The following is a 12758-nucleotide window of genomic DNA, read 5'->3' as shown; positions in this document are numbered from 1 at the left end:
AATTTTAAAATGATAATAGAAATATTTTCAACATTTTATTCCTTTGGACTTAGTGTGACTTTGCTCCTCAAATTTTAAAATGCGATAATTCATTATTTGAATTTTTACAATATATTAATTCATTATCTATCATTAACCAATTGTTAACCAATTGCTAAATGCCCTTGAAAAAGACATAAATACCTTTTAAGTATTATCTATTTTTTTTATCAACCATCCAAACATAAATAAAAAATTAACAGTTTTTACCTCTTTTATTTAAGAAAGTTGGGGTTTATAATGCCCATGAGATGTGTTCCCTTCTTAAATAAAAGAAGCAAGAATTTGGGATTATTAACTTTTTGTCAATATTTGTGTCTTTTTCAAACATTGACTGATTAATAACTGGTTAACAGCCTATTAACAATAAGTAATGAATTGACATGTTTTAAAAGTTTGAATACTGAATTATTGTATTTTAAAGTTCAAAGACCAAGTTAACAGTAATTACAAAGTACATGATACTAATCGGAAGTTTTTCCTAAGGCTATGTTTGGTTTAAAGGAAAAGGTAAGAAAAGGAAGAGAAAAGTAAAGAAACCCGTATAAGGCTTGTAAAAGTTTCCCTACTTTTTCCTTCAATCCAAACACAACCTAATTATATATATATATATATATATATATATGACTCGTGGTCAAACCTTTAAGCATTATATAACTTAATGAGGGAAATTTAGGCAATTCAATATTTCTGATCGTTTTATGTTTGTCCATATCCATTGCCGAATGGAGAGACTATCCGACAACAGGAACCAGGAAAACTTCGGTAATTACGTGCATTACGTGAATTGTTTGGCGCATGTAAAAGTACTTACGTGGATTGCCTCTAGGTTTTATGTTATTTGCTGGTTGCAAATAACGCTCCCTCTCTCTCTGCATGGCTCATGTGACAACGTGACGACAGAGGGGGCTGGGCTCTTTGGTCATTGGACATTGGAGCAACAGTCAAATTCGAAAGCGACGAACAAGATTGACCGGCCCTTTTTCATCTTATGTCATTTTGAGTTAGGAAACCTTAGAGCAAGTGTTTTTTTAGGGATTTTTAGACCTCAGAATTCAGATTTGAACTGCAAACTTACAATAATTCAAATTTATGAATATCTTTACGTATAACACTCATATCCCCCATGAATTAACATCAATTCCGAGTTAGCACTTAAGATGATAGAACGAAAATTTTAAAAGTGGACTGAACGGTCAAAACCCCCCCTTTTTTATTGCCCACTGGCACACAGGTAGTTTGGTTTGGTAGTAATCTTTTTTTCTTTTTTTCTTTTTTTTTTTTTGATAGATGGTTTGGTAGAGATTCACTTGTGCAGTCATGCTTATAGAGGTTTTTAATCGTTCTTTTCAAGATTGGCCTATTTGTATCTTTTGAAGGGCTATACAACGGGGGGCAGCCCATCCCCCAACCCAAGTGCAGGTGGGATTCAATCCCAAGTCTCACTATAACCAATAAGAGACTTTATCAATCAGCTAGTTGGCACTTTAAAAACTTGTTTGATTGATAGTAAAAAAAGCAAAAAAAAAAATGTAGGTAAATTGTATAAAAACACAAAAATTGCAGGAAAATAACAAAAACAACAGAAAATAAGAAAAAAATGTATAAAATTGCAAAAAAAACTACAAAACCCATGGGAAATTTGCAAAAAAAAAAAAACTAGAGAAAATTGCAGAACATAGCAAAAAATCATGGCATATTGCAGAAATTTTTCTGCATCCGCTAGCGAGAACACCACGTCATGTATGGACTTTAAGACTAACAGTGTCTAGACCTATTCATGGGCCGATCTAGCCCAGCCCATTCTAAGTCGGGCTTGGACATTATTTCAGGCCTGCAGGCTCGAGCTTTCTCAAAAAAGCCCAACCCGAGCTCAAACCCAACTTAATAATATATATTATATAATAAAAAAACATATTTTATTTAATAAAAAATATACATGCAATATTTTTTCTTTGTTTCTCTTTTTTTTAAGTGATAGTGAGATCTTTTATTATTTTTGAGTTTTGAGGGCTTTTAATATAAATAAAATATTTTTTACTGAATAAAAAAATATATGTTTTCAAATTTTTAGTCGGGCTTAGGCTTGGGCTCAGGTGTCAAGCTTTGTATGAGGGTGGGCTCGGGCTCAAAACCTAAGCTCGATGGTCGGGCCGGGCTCAGGCCTAAATGTACGCTGTTGATATATAGGCAAAGACCGGCCAAGTCCATGAAGAAGTCTAATGCTGTGCAAACTTAACGGGTGTCTGGGCTCCAAAGTTTTTTAGATCTTGTTAAAATGTAAAACCCGCCCAACCGCCATTCCCCTATCCTTTTCTCGCTCTCTCTCTCTACCTCTACTCTATCTCTCTCTCGATCTCGACTTGTCAATGGTTGCGCCACCGCTGCAACTTCCAACACCTGTTAAGTCCAAACTTTGGAAGCCTTTTAATCCTTGAGTCTTGTAGGGTTTATTTATTTAGGACCTCTTCTTCTCTCGAGTATCATTCTGTTATGGGCCCGCGAATAGGATCTCGTCACGGGTCGGTCTACGGGGGAAACTCTCTGTTTTCCCTTATTCCCCCCTGCTCTTGATGGACCTATCTAGGTGCCCTAATGGTGATTTGTTCAAGAGATCACCTAACTCTCCTTTACTTTCTTTCTTGACTGAATATTCGATATCCTTATTCAATAATGGTGTCTCCTTAAATAGGAGATTACAAGAGTCCTAATCTTAGGGAGTCTCCTTGCTGAATAGGGAGACTTCCAATTCTATCTTGCTAAGGATAAGATAAGCTAATCCTAATCTAATAATAAGACAAACTAATCCTAATCTGATAACAAGATAAACTAATCCTAATCTGATAACAAGATAAACTAATCCTAATCTGATAACTTACTAACAAGATAAGATAAGAGCAATAGAATAAGATAAGAACAAGCAAGATGATCTAATCTAATTTGGCGATGGATCAAGTTCATGTTGCTGCCGATGGCGATGGTACGTCTTTCCGAGGAATGCATCCATAACACATTCTTCATGGTTTTTTCCTAACCACCCACTGTTTTATTTAACAACCCTTAATTACTGATGGAGTTAACTATTAAGGTCTTTTAGGTGGGATTTGGTGGTTGTCTCAAATCTTCATTAATACCCATCTTATCAGCCTTTGTCTTCCTTGTAAAATTATCAAGAAATTTCTAATTTGATATGCAAGTATTCAAACTGAGTTTTGACTCATCATTAATCGACCATTGATGGTTTTAATTATCCTTAAGGGTTCAATCTCAGTTTTGAGATGCAAGCCCACCTCTTTTTGCATGCTTAATCACTCCCAATTATCCATGCATTGTTTTCTCTCATTCTTACTACTATGTTTATGTCGTGGGTCACCACTATGAATTATTCCTCCATTTCTTTTTCTTTTTGCTTTTCACAGGGTTTATCCTTTGGTTTTCTAGGGCAATTTTTTGCCCCTAATACGAATATCAATAAAAATAATATTTTTTATATAATGATCAGAATATGATAGCTTTTTTGAAAAAATATCAAATAAGGGCTCTGGGCACGTTGCTTATATTCCTCCTGTGCCTATGTATTCATGCCGAATGGAACTTTCACAAAAAACCCAAAGAGATTTCACAAGCAGACTCATAAGAAACTCATGATCAATCTGTAAATCATACAATCCAACGGTTTGATTTGAGGGGAAAAAAAAATCTTTTTGTTTAACACAAAAAGAAGTTTGCCTTATGCCTATATACAAATGCTCGATCAGTTGTTAATCGCTTAGTGTCTATATATACTGTTCGCCACTAAAGTGAATGTTTCCCGAGGAAACCCGATGAAGGGATAGATAATCAAACGTATAAAGCGATTGCCTCTCGAGTTCCATCTGAAGAGCTCATATTTGAAATTACTTTTGCAATAGTAGTGACACTCACCTAACTACCATTAGAGATCATAAATGGAAACTTTATTCCCACAATGTTCTTTAAGGGGCAATTGTTGATCTTTCACGCCTTTATCTTAGCCCTCAACTTCACCTTCTTTGGTGCTGTTAGAACAATCTCCATCCGTGAAAGATACACTAAACTCGCATCGTATTTCCAGCAACTCTCAGTCATTTGTATTGCAACAGCTGCTGGAATCTTGCTATGGGTCACAGTGGTTCCGGTTGAGTTTAGACTAATTTCATAGATGGAAACTTTATTCCCACAGTGTTCTTCAAGGGCCAATCGTCGATCTTTCACCCCTTTGTCTTAGCCCTCAACTTCCCATTCTTTGGTGCTGTTGGAACCATCTCCATCCATGAAAGATGCTCTAAACTTGCATCGTATATCCAGTAGCTCGCTGTCGTTTGTATTGCAACGACTGCCAGAATACTGCTATGGGTTACCGTGGTTCTAGCTGGGTTTAGGCTGATTTCATCTCTTGGTAGTAGTAGTAATATTGTCTTACTATACACCTATTTGATGTCTCTCATCTAGATTTGTATGCCTTCATAAGATATTTAAATATAAATTCGCTTTCAACAGCTACTATCCAGCTGTTCTTGCACCCTGTTTATTGCTACCTGTGTGATGCCATTCCTTTGTCTTCTAGGCGATGAAATCCCTTTTAAAAACTAATCAACACGTTTTCCCTTCCGAGGGCAAGCACCAAATAGTGCCCATTGCCCTTAATTTGATTTTTTTTTTTAAGTTTTCCATTTTGGTTATTATATGAAAAATATTATCTTTAATGATATTGGGGGCAAAAAATTGCCCTTATCGGCTGTAAGCCCTTTCTAGACTTGGAAAGCATTCTATGAATTTCCAGTAATTGATATTGCTGTTAAACAAGGTTTTCCTTCCTCTAACTTGTTTGGGAGGGCTAGCTTGTTCCCTTTGGGAAGTTAAACCTTACTTTATCCCCATTTTTTTTTTCTACAAACTCCTGTAACGAAAGTTTACTTGTTGATCCCTCCGAAAATGCTGTAGTGAGGGATCGCTAGTTTGATCAATTGCCCATAGCAGCTTCCTCTGCTCTTTGAGGACAAGTTTCTTCTTGTTACCTTTAATTAGTGCCCCTTTGGATGGGTTGAACTCAGTAACATAGTGCCTCTACCAACAACTGGACTCTCAGAATCGCCTTTACTAAAGAACTTTTAACAGCAAAAACAACTGAAAATAGAGCCAGAAGGACGAGTAACGTAGGAAAAGTAAACTGGACTCAACAAGCTACACTAACACCTACTAAATTAACAAAACAAGGATCTACCTCTACAACCCAAAACTAAAAATACAAGGCGAGTTTAGTTTAGAATCTACATCGAATTATCAAGATACAAAGACTATATACTTCTGTCAAACGAAAGATTGCTGTAAGCTGGAACGCTGTGTCGAAACTAACCAAAACCTCCTCTTCGTACCATTCTCTTTCGCTCTCTCTCTCTTTGAGAGTTTTCAAACCAAGCACATCTTTTAATACTCAGATCTGCTGCAAACCCTTGCAGAGGAGGTGGCAGAAACGATGGGCTTCGATCGCCGGTTGTAGGGGCGTCGGAGGTTGCAGGGTGGCACAACCGGTGATAGGTCGAGAGAGAGAGCTAGCGGAGGCAAGGAGGGAGCGAGAAGAGAATAGGGGGAACAGGGATGAGTTCAAATCACCATTGGGCGCCCCACAAACGCCCCACACAATCAAACCGAGACACCTGTCCTCCCACACGAGCTCCATCTTCAACTAGTACGGAGATAACGGGACGGATGTTAGCTCCATCTTCAATTCTCGACCCTCTCTCTCCGCTTCCATCTTAGATCAGAATCCCCCCGCATTAAACGTGGGCAGAGTTCTCGTGGGCAGGAGATCCAGACTCCTCTCCAGCATTGGCATTCGTTCCGGTGATCACACCGCTCGAAGGTAATCAGCTCCCTATTGAAGTAGTTGAAGCAGAGCTCTCTAGTGGCGTTGTCCCAAGCAGCGCAATCAGTGAGGGTGCTTGTTGTGTTTGTTTTGTTCTAGACAGTTGGCCTCTCGGCCCTCTCTACCGGAAATTGCATCATGCTGTTGGAGGCTTGCAGCATCACGACTGCAATCACAACAAGCAACGGCTGCATCAGATTTTGAAGTAACGGCGGATATCAATTTTTTAACTAGAAAACTTATAAATCAAAACTGTGCTCCGTCACTCGAAAACGGAGAACAACATTCTGATTTCTGGCAAAGTGAAATATAGAAAATTGAACTTTTAATCTAAATGGGATCTCAGGAAAGATTGAGATACCAAAATTGAAATAGCAAGAAAAATAACAAAACCAACATTTTACAAACCCAATGTTGAACAATCAGTCAAAAAAAATCCATGTTTCAATAGTAGTTTTCTAATAAATCCAGAGTGAAAATTCAATCATACAGTCGTGGTGATAGATAGTAGATACCCAAACCAACTATGAATTATACTAAGAATTGAAGGAAATTTTCTCTAATGCCTGTTTCAATGAATAATGCTATCAAACAGGAAGAAAAAAAAGTAGAAAATCCAAAAATGGGAGGGGATTTACCAAAATGTTTCAAGATCAAAATCCCCAAAGTTGATAAAGAAAAAGGAAGAAAACAAAGCAGATATAGATAAAAACGGATTCTGCTTCTTTGAGAAATTATGGCTAATACTCAGAAAACGAAACATCAAAACCAAAATCTGAAAAAAAAAAGTACCCACATTCAGATTAGTATAGAAAGAATAAATAAAACAATACTAACAAGGGTATGATGTTACACACTTGAATCAATGACAAGTGCAAAGCATAAAACTGTTCAACTGTGTCGGTGGCATCCCACTATTGCAAACATGGCTATCCATCAAGCAACTCTTTATTTTTTTTTCTAGTTTTTGTTGTTGTTAACCCTCTTCTGCAACCGATCTGAATAGTTCCCCAATTTATAATCCTTATACCCTTTACCCGACAAAACCTTTCCCGCACCCTTGTTAATCACCACGAAAGCGAAGATCGTGAAGCATAAAAGAAGAATAATGAAGAGGAACATCACGCAAAGGTAAATACAGAGAAGCCATAAGACCCTGCAGCATGCGCAATGAATCTAACGAGAGACACCAACATGACAAATACCCCAAGAGCTGTAGAAACCCAACAAACAAGTGGGCCCACATAGGAAAAGCAAAGAGAAGCAAATGTATATAACTGGGAATAGCTATGCATATTACTAATGCAAAGCATACAAAATACAAGGATAGGCAGACAATGTATCACACACGTGCACTATTGTAACTTAAAATTACATTTACTAACATTAGTTGGAAGGTACTCACCAAAAGACTACACTGCACCCTTACTAACTTGGACTTGCTATAGAGTGCTACTGCTCTCTAAACTCGGATTTTACACACATGCACTTATACAACCATAGGGGGTGATCCCCTATTTATATTTGAGCATGCCGCCTTACATGAGGCGGTTTATCAAAAGAATTGGTTTCCAAATGGTCCACGTGGGACCCTTTATAGCCAAAAGGTTGAGTCGGTTCAAGAACCGACTTAAAGAACTCAGTTGTTGACTTCTCATTTCTCCCCTTCAGCAATGACTTCTCTTTAGTTGTCATCCAAAGTCTTCATTTTGCTTTAGGCCTTGAATCTCTTTTCTTGCCTTTTGCCATCTTTCACCTTGACATGCATTTTCATGACCGATTGGTTCTAAGTTGCTGACTTCTTCCGCGAGTGTGACGTCTATATACTTAGGGTTAGGGCGTCTAATCCTAGTTGACCTTCGTAATTCTTGTCTTGGTTGTTCTTCTAGCTCCACCATTTGACTTGGTTTAATATCTTCAGCTGTCTTTTGCTCATGAACATCAGTGCTCTATGGTCTTGGAGATTTTTGAGTATCATATGAGTTAGGTTGGGGTTTTAAATCTTCTTTCTCATTTATCTTCTCTTGTAAATTCTCTTCCATAATTTCAAAATTAGATAGTATAATTCTCTCAGATGACCACCAAGACATAGCTTCATCGAATACCACATCTCGAGATGTATAACAACGATTGGTATTCGGATCATAGCACCTCCAACCTTTTCTTTCGCTATCATAGCTGAGGAATATACACTGAATAGCCTTTTTGTCAAATTTGCTGTGTAGATGGTTTGGCACAAATACATAACATATGCAACCAAATACGCAAAAGTAACTTACAGTGGGTCGACGATTCCTAGTGAGAGAAAGCCAAGTGATGCTTGTGGTAGTCGATTGATAACATGTGTTGTAGTCTTCATGACTTCTGCCCAAAATCGTCCTGACACACTTTTACTATGCAACATGTTTCTGCATATACTTCAACTAAATGACGATTCTTTCTCTCAGCTACTCAATTCTGTTGCGGAGTATTTGGACATGTCAATTGTCGTCGTATCCCATATTTCCTAAGATAATATGAGAATTCTTCTGATGTGTATTCTCCTCCATTATCAGTGCGAAGGCATTTAATTTTATTTCCAACTTCTTTTTCAACCTTCTCTTTGAATTCTATAAACTTTGAAAATGCTTCAGAGTTTTCTTTTAAGAAGTACACCCATACGTACCTTGAGAAATTATCAATAAATGTTATCATATACCGCATCCGAGTGTTTGATTCTTGCTTACTTTGAGCCTGTTATATCCAATATGGCCAAGTCTTGTATGCCAAAGATCAGCAGTTTCATTACCTCGACTCTTTTCTACATAAGCTGATTTAGCAGACATTACGTAGATAGACTCTATTTTTCATCCTTCCAAAAGTGGTGCCTCCAGTGTATGTATTCTCCGATATACTTTAACATCGTTTGGACCAAACACTACATAATTACCAAATGTAGTTTCTTTTTCCTACCTGGCACATGGTAGACATTTTGGAGTTGTGCTTCTTCCTTGTTGAATCGCAGGATGCATAATGCTTGACTAATATGGGTGATTGGAAGTCTTGCATTGTTAGCTGTAATAACAACTCGCTTGCCTTTATATTCTGACATAGATTGAAATTTCTGTTTATCTCCTGTCATATGATTTTGAGCATTTAGAATCAATGATCCAGTCTCGGCTATAGTCAACTACTCCATGATTTGGTGCCAATACCGTTGAATAATCTTCAACAGAGCAACCATGCTCATCTGGCTCTATAATACAATAGGAGGCTTCGGCTTCCCATTCTTCTTCACTTCCTTTATCTCCTTGCTGACCGGCTGATGTTGTTGTATATCCTTTAGCTGGCTTTCTTTTGTTGTACTAGCATTCGCGTGCATAATGGCCCTTCTTGGAGCAATTGTAACATATTACATTGCGTCGATTATTCTTGTACTTCTAAGAAGCTCCCCTTTGTTGATAACTTTTCTTCTGTTGATGAAACTTAGCAGGCTTCTGCTGCTTAGGCCTTCTGCTTGGCCCCTTCTTCTGAGTGAGAAGTGCTTCTTCTGTTTCTTTGATTGAGACACTAGCCATCTGCTTATTTAGTGTCTCTTGGCTGGTCAACTTATTTTCTAATTCAACAAGGGATGGTTGTGTTGATCAGCCTCTAATAGCTATCAGAAACCCAGTATACTCAGGTCTCAACCCTCGTATAATTATTCGTCTCACTCGGGTTTCACTGATTGCAGACTCTTTATCTAATAGAGAGATTTCATCATAGAGGCTCTTTACCTTTGTAAAATACTAGTTGATTGTCATCAATCCTTGACTGATCGATGCAAGCTCATTCTCCAACATCTGAAGTCGTGCTTCATTTGTTTTGGAAAATAATTTAGATAAAATATCTCAGGCTTCACTTGGAGTCTGGGCCTTTTTTATATGCTCTAAAATTCTTTCTCAATAGTAATTTTAATAGGGAGCAATAGTTTCACCTCTGGTTGTTACTTCCAATAAATCTTCGCCTTGTAAATATGACTCCATGCACATGCGCCAACTATCATAGTTATAGTGGTTTAGCTTCTCTATTCCTGTAAGTATGCTAGCTAAACCCGCCATTATGATTGGTGAAATCCTTCTCTACTGCCTTTCACCAAGAAGCTTAGTCCCATACTAATTGGCTTCACAGCGTCACGCTGCTCACAATGAATGGTTCTAATCTGGCAGAGTAACAGCTAGATCTTCGTTACTCAAACGTCAACCCGACAGAATGACAACTTTGGTCAACCTGACTTTAACTTTTTAGATTTCAAATTTAAGATTTATCAAACACCACCTTAGTCTTAAAGCCCATATGTGGCGTGGTATTCTACCATTGGCGGATGCAGACGATGTGAACTCCAAAGTTACAATTATGATTGAATACCTTAATATAATTTCATTCTTTTCTTGTTTAGATGATTCATAACAAACGAGGAATTTGAGGAAGATATCCCATACAATATTATTATAGCATGGGCAAAATGGTGGGGTGAACCTCGGATTTTGCTCCCAAAGAACATGCCTAACACCAATCTCACATCCCATCCCAACCATATGTTAGGATCATCTCTCCATAAATGACAAAATCAATTATAAAACGGAGAAGTACGGACAGGCCCAATGCAGATTTTTTATTTCCATTGCAGAGCTATAAACATTTAAAAGGTCAAAAACCCCCGCTCTACACACCAATGCCCGCCCGTGAATTGGCATCAATTCCGAGCTGACACCCATCCCAACTGTACTTTGGGCAACGGTCATTCTCTCATTATAAAAATGTCCATCCCACTCGCGCACCCTAAAGCACAACGTGTATTGGGAACATCTCCGGTATTTGTCATGGGGACCCAATGCACGGTTGGGATGTGCTTTGAGGCGCCTGTGGGTCGCGCTCTACGGGTGAATGCTGATGCGAATTCCTGATAATCTGTTTAAAGGTAAGGGTAAAATACAAAAACCTCCCTTGAAGTTTCTATCATAAAACCCCCCCTATAGTTTTACTTTAGCAAAAACCTTCCCTCTATAAAATTCCTCCCTCCTATCAATGACCAAGATGAAAAACGTTAAAGAGATGATCAATTTTTACAATTTATCCTTTTATGAATTAATGTGCATCTATTTTTATTAAAATAACCCTGTCTCAGCAATTCCATAATACGTTCGAATACTGTTCATCTTTTTCCTCACAACGCAAAGCAGTAGAATGGCGGTGCACTCCTCCCTCCAACCTTCCCTCTTCTTTATTGGGTGGGCAACCATGGCGACAGATGGATGCAATGTCAGGCGTCCAACAATGGTACTGGGAATTTTGTTTAGCAACGGGAACGGTACTTTGTTTTCTCGTTGGCAACCATGCTTCCTCTAGGGTGGGCAACCCTATAATGGGAATTTCGTTCATTACAGGGTTAGCACCAAAGTTGATAGCCCTTGTTGGCTCAGATCCAAATAAACCGGTCACCAAACTGGCTAGGCACTGATTGGAAACTTGAAATGTTATCCCAGGAGAAATATTTATGTTTGAAATTCCCAAAATTGACTTATTGTTTGAAGCATCTATTGCTTGCTTCTTGTTGGGAAACAATTCCGGTTCCGTACTACCTTTAGATAGAAAGTTTGGAGGAATAGATCACACTCGTTATGTCCCTCTATAATTCTATCTGTATAGAATAAGATAAGGAGGTATCCCGCTTTTAATACAGTCAAACTCATTCTAACACTCTGTACCCATCTTTCGGCATTCATAGGCTCTGGCAGTGAATCCTCTTCTTGCTTGACTCTTCAAAACTAATCTACTTCTGACTTGGGAACTATTGCACATCACCAATTGCTTTTGCACAATAGCTAAAGACTCTTCAGAACCCAGTGGCTGGACCCATTCTATAGGTTATTTGTAGGATCACACTCAAACAACTTAATAAAGCACGATTGGAACTCCAAACGACACGATCAAATCAAGTTATGAACCCGGAGCTTTCCTTCGCCAGTCTACGACAAGGATAAGCAGATAAGTAAACACAAGCCCTCGGGTTAACACAGTCACACTCCAGGACGACCGATGGAAACTCGAAAAATGAATTCGTTTAAGCTTTGAAGTTTTGTTGTGGTATGGGTTGCGTTTCGATAGTGTAAGTGCGGCCTGATAACCGCTACAACCTCTACTAGAAATCACTTGGACATCAGGATCGAAGCTTATTCTCGTCGAGATCACTGTTGAGCTTAGAGAATTGATCGAACTAGTGCCCGATCTTCCTTACTATCTACCATTCACATGCAAAAGCTAATCCATGCATGCAAATTCCCCATTCCATTTTCAACTCGAACCAACTCGTTCATTACAGGAGGAAGCATGGTTGGGCCTGTAATGAACGAGAAAACAGAGTACCGTTTCCGTTGCTGAACGAAATTCCCAGTACCATGTTGGATGTTTGACATTGTCATCTATTTCATTTTCGTTGAAACAAAGACTGATTGTTATTGAGGAATTCTCAGATGTGTTTCCCTCGCTAACAACTAGTCCGCCATTGATTGTTATTGAGGAATTCTCAGATGTGTTTCTCTCACTAACAACTAGTCCGCCATCCCAGTATCATCGTTGGATGACTGACAGTTCGGATGGCCGGAGAAGGAGATCGGATTCAACCGCCATTGTTGTGTGTTTTAGTCGAGGAGAGGGGAATGATAAATAGTTCTATTCCGTGTTTGTGGGGAGAGAGAAATTAAAGAAGGGGGAAGGTTGGAGGGGGGAGTGCATCACCATTCTACCACTGTGCTCCGTGAGAAAGAAGATGAACAATATTCGACTGATCATAGATTATGGAGTTGCTGAGATAGGG

This window comes from Nelumbo nucifera, chromosome 6 (genome assembly GCF_055504915.1).
Source record: "Nelumbo nucifera cultivar China Antique chromosome 6, China Antique-T2T, whole genome shotgun sequence".
Lineage (NCBI taxonomy): Eukaryota > Viridiplantae > Streptophyta > Magnoliopsida > Proteales > Nelumbonaceae > Nelumbo > Nelumbo nucifera.
This window is presented reverse-complemented; position numbering follows the sequence as displayed.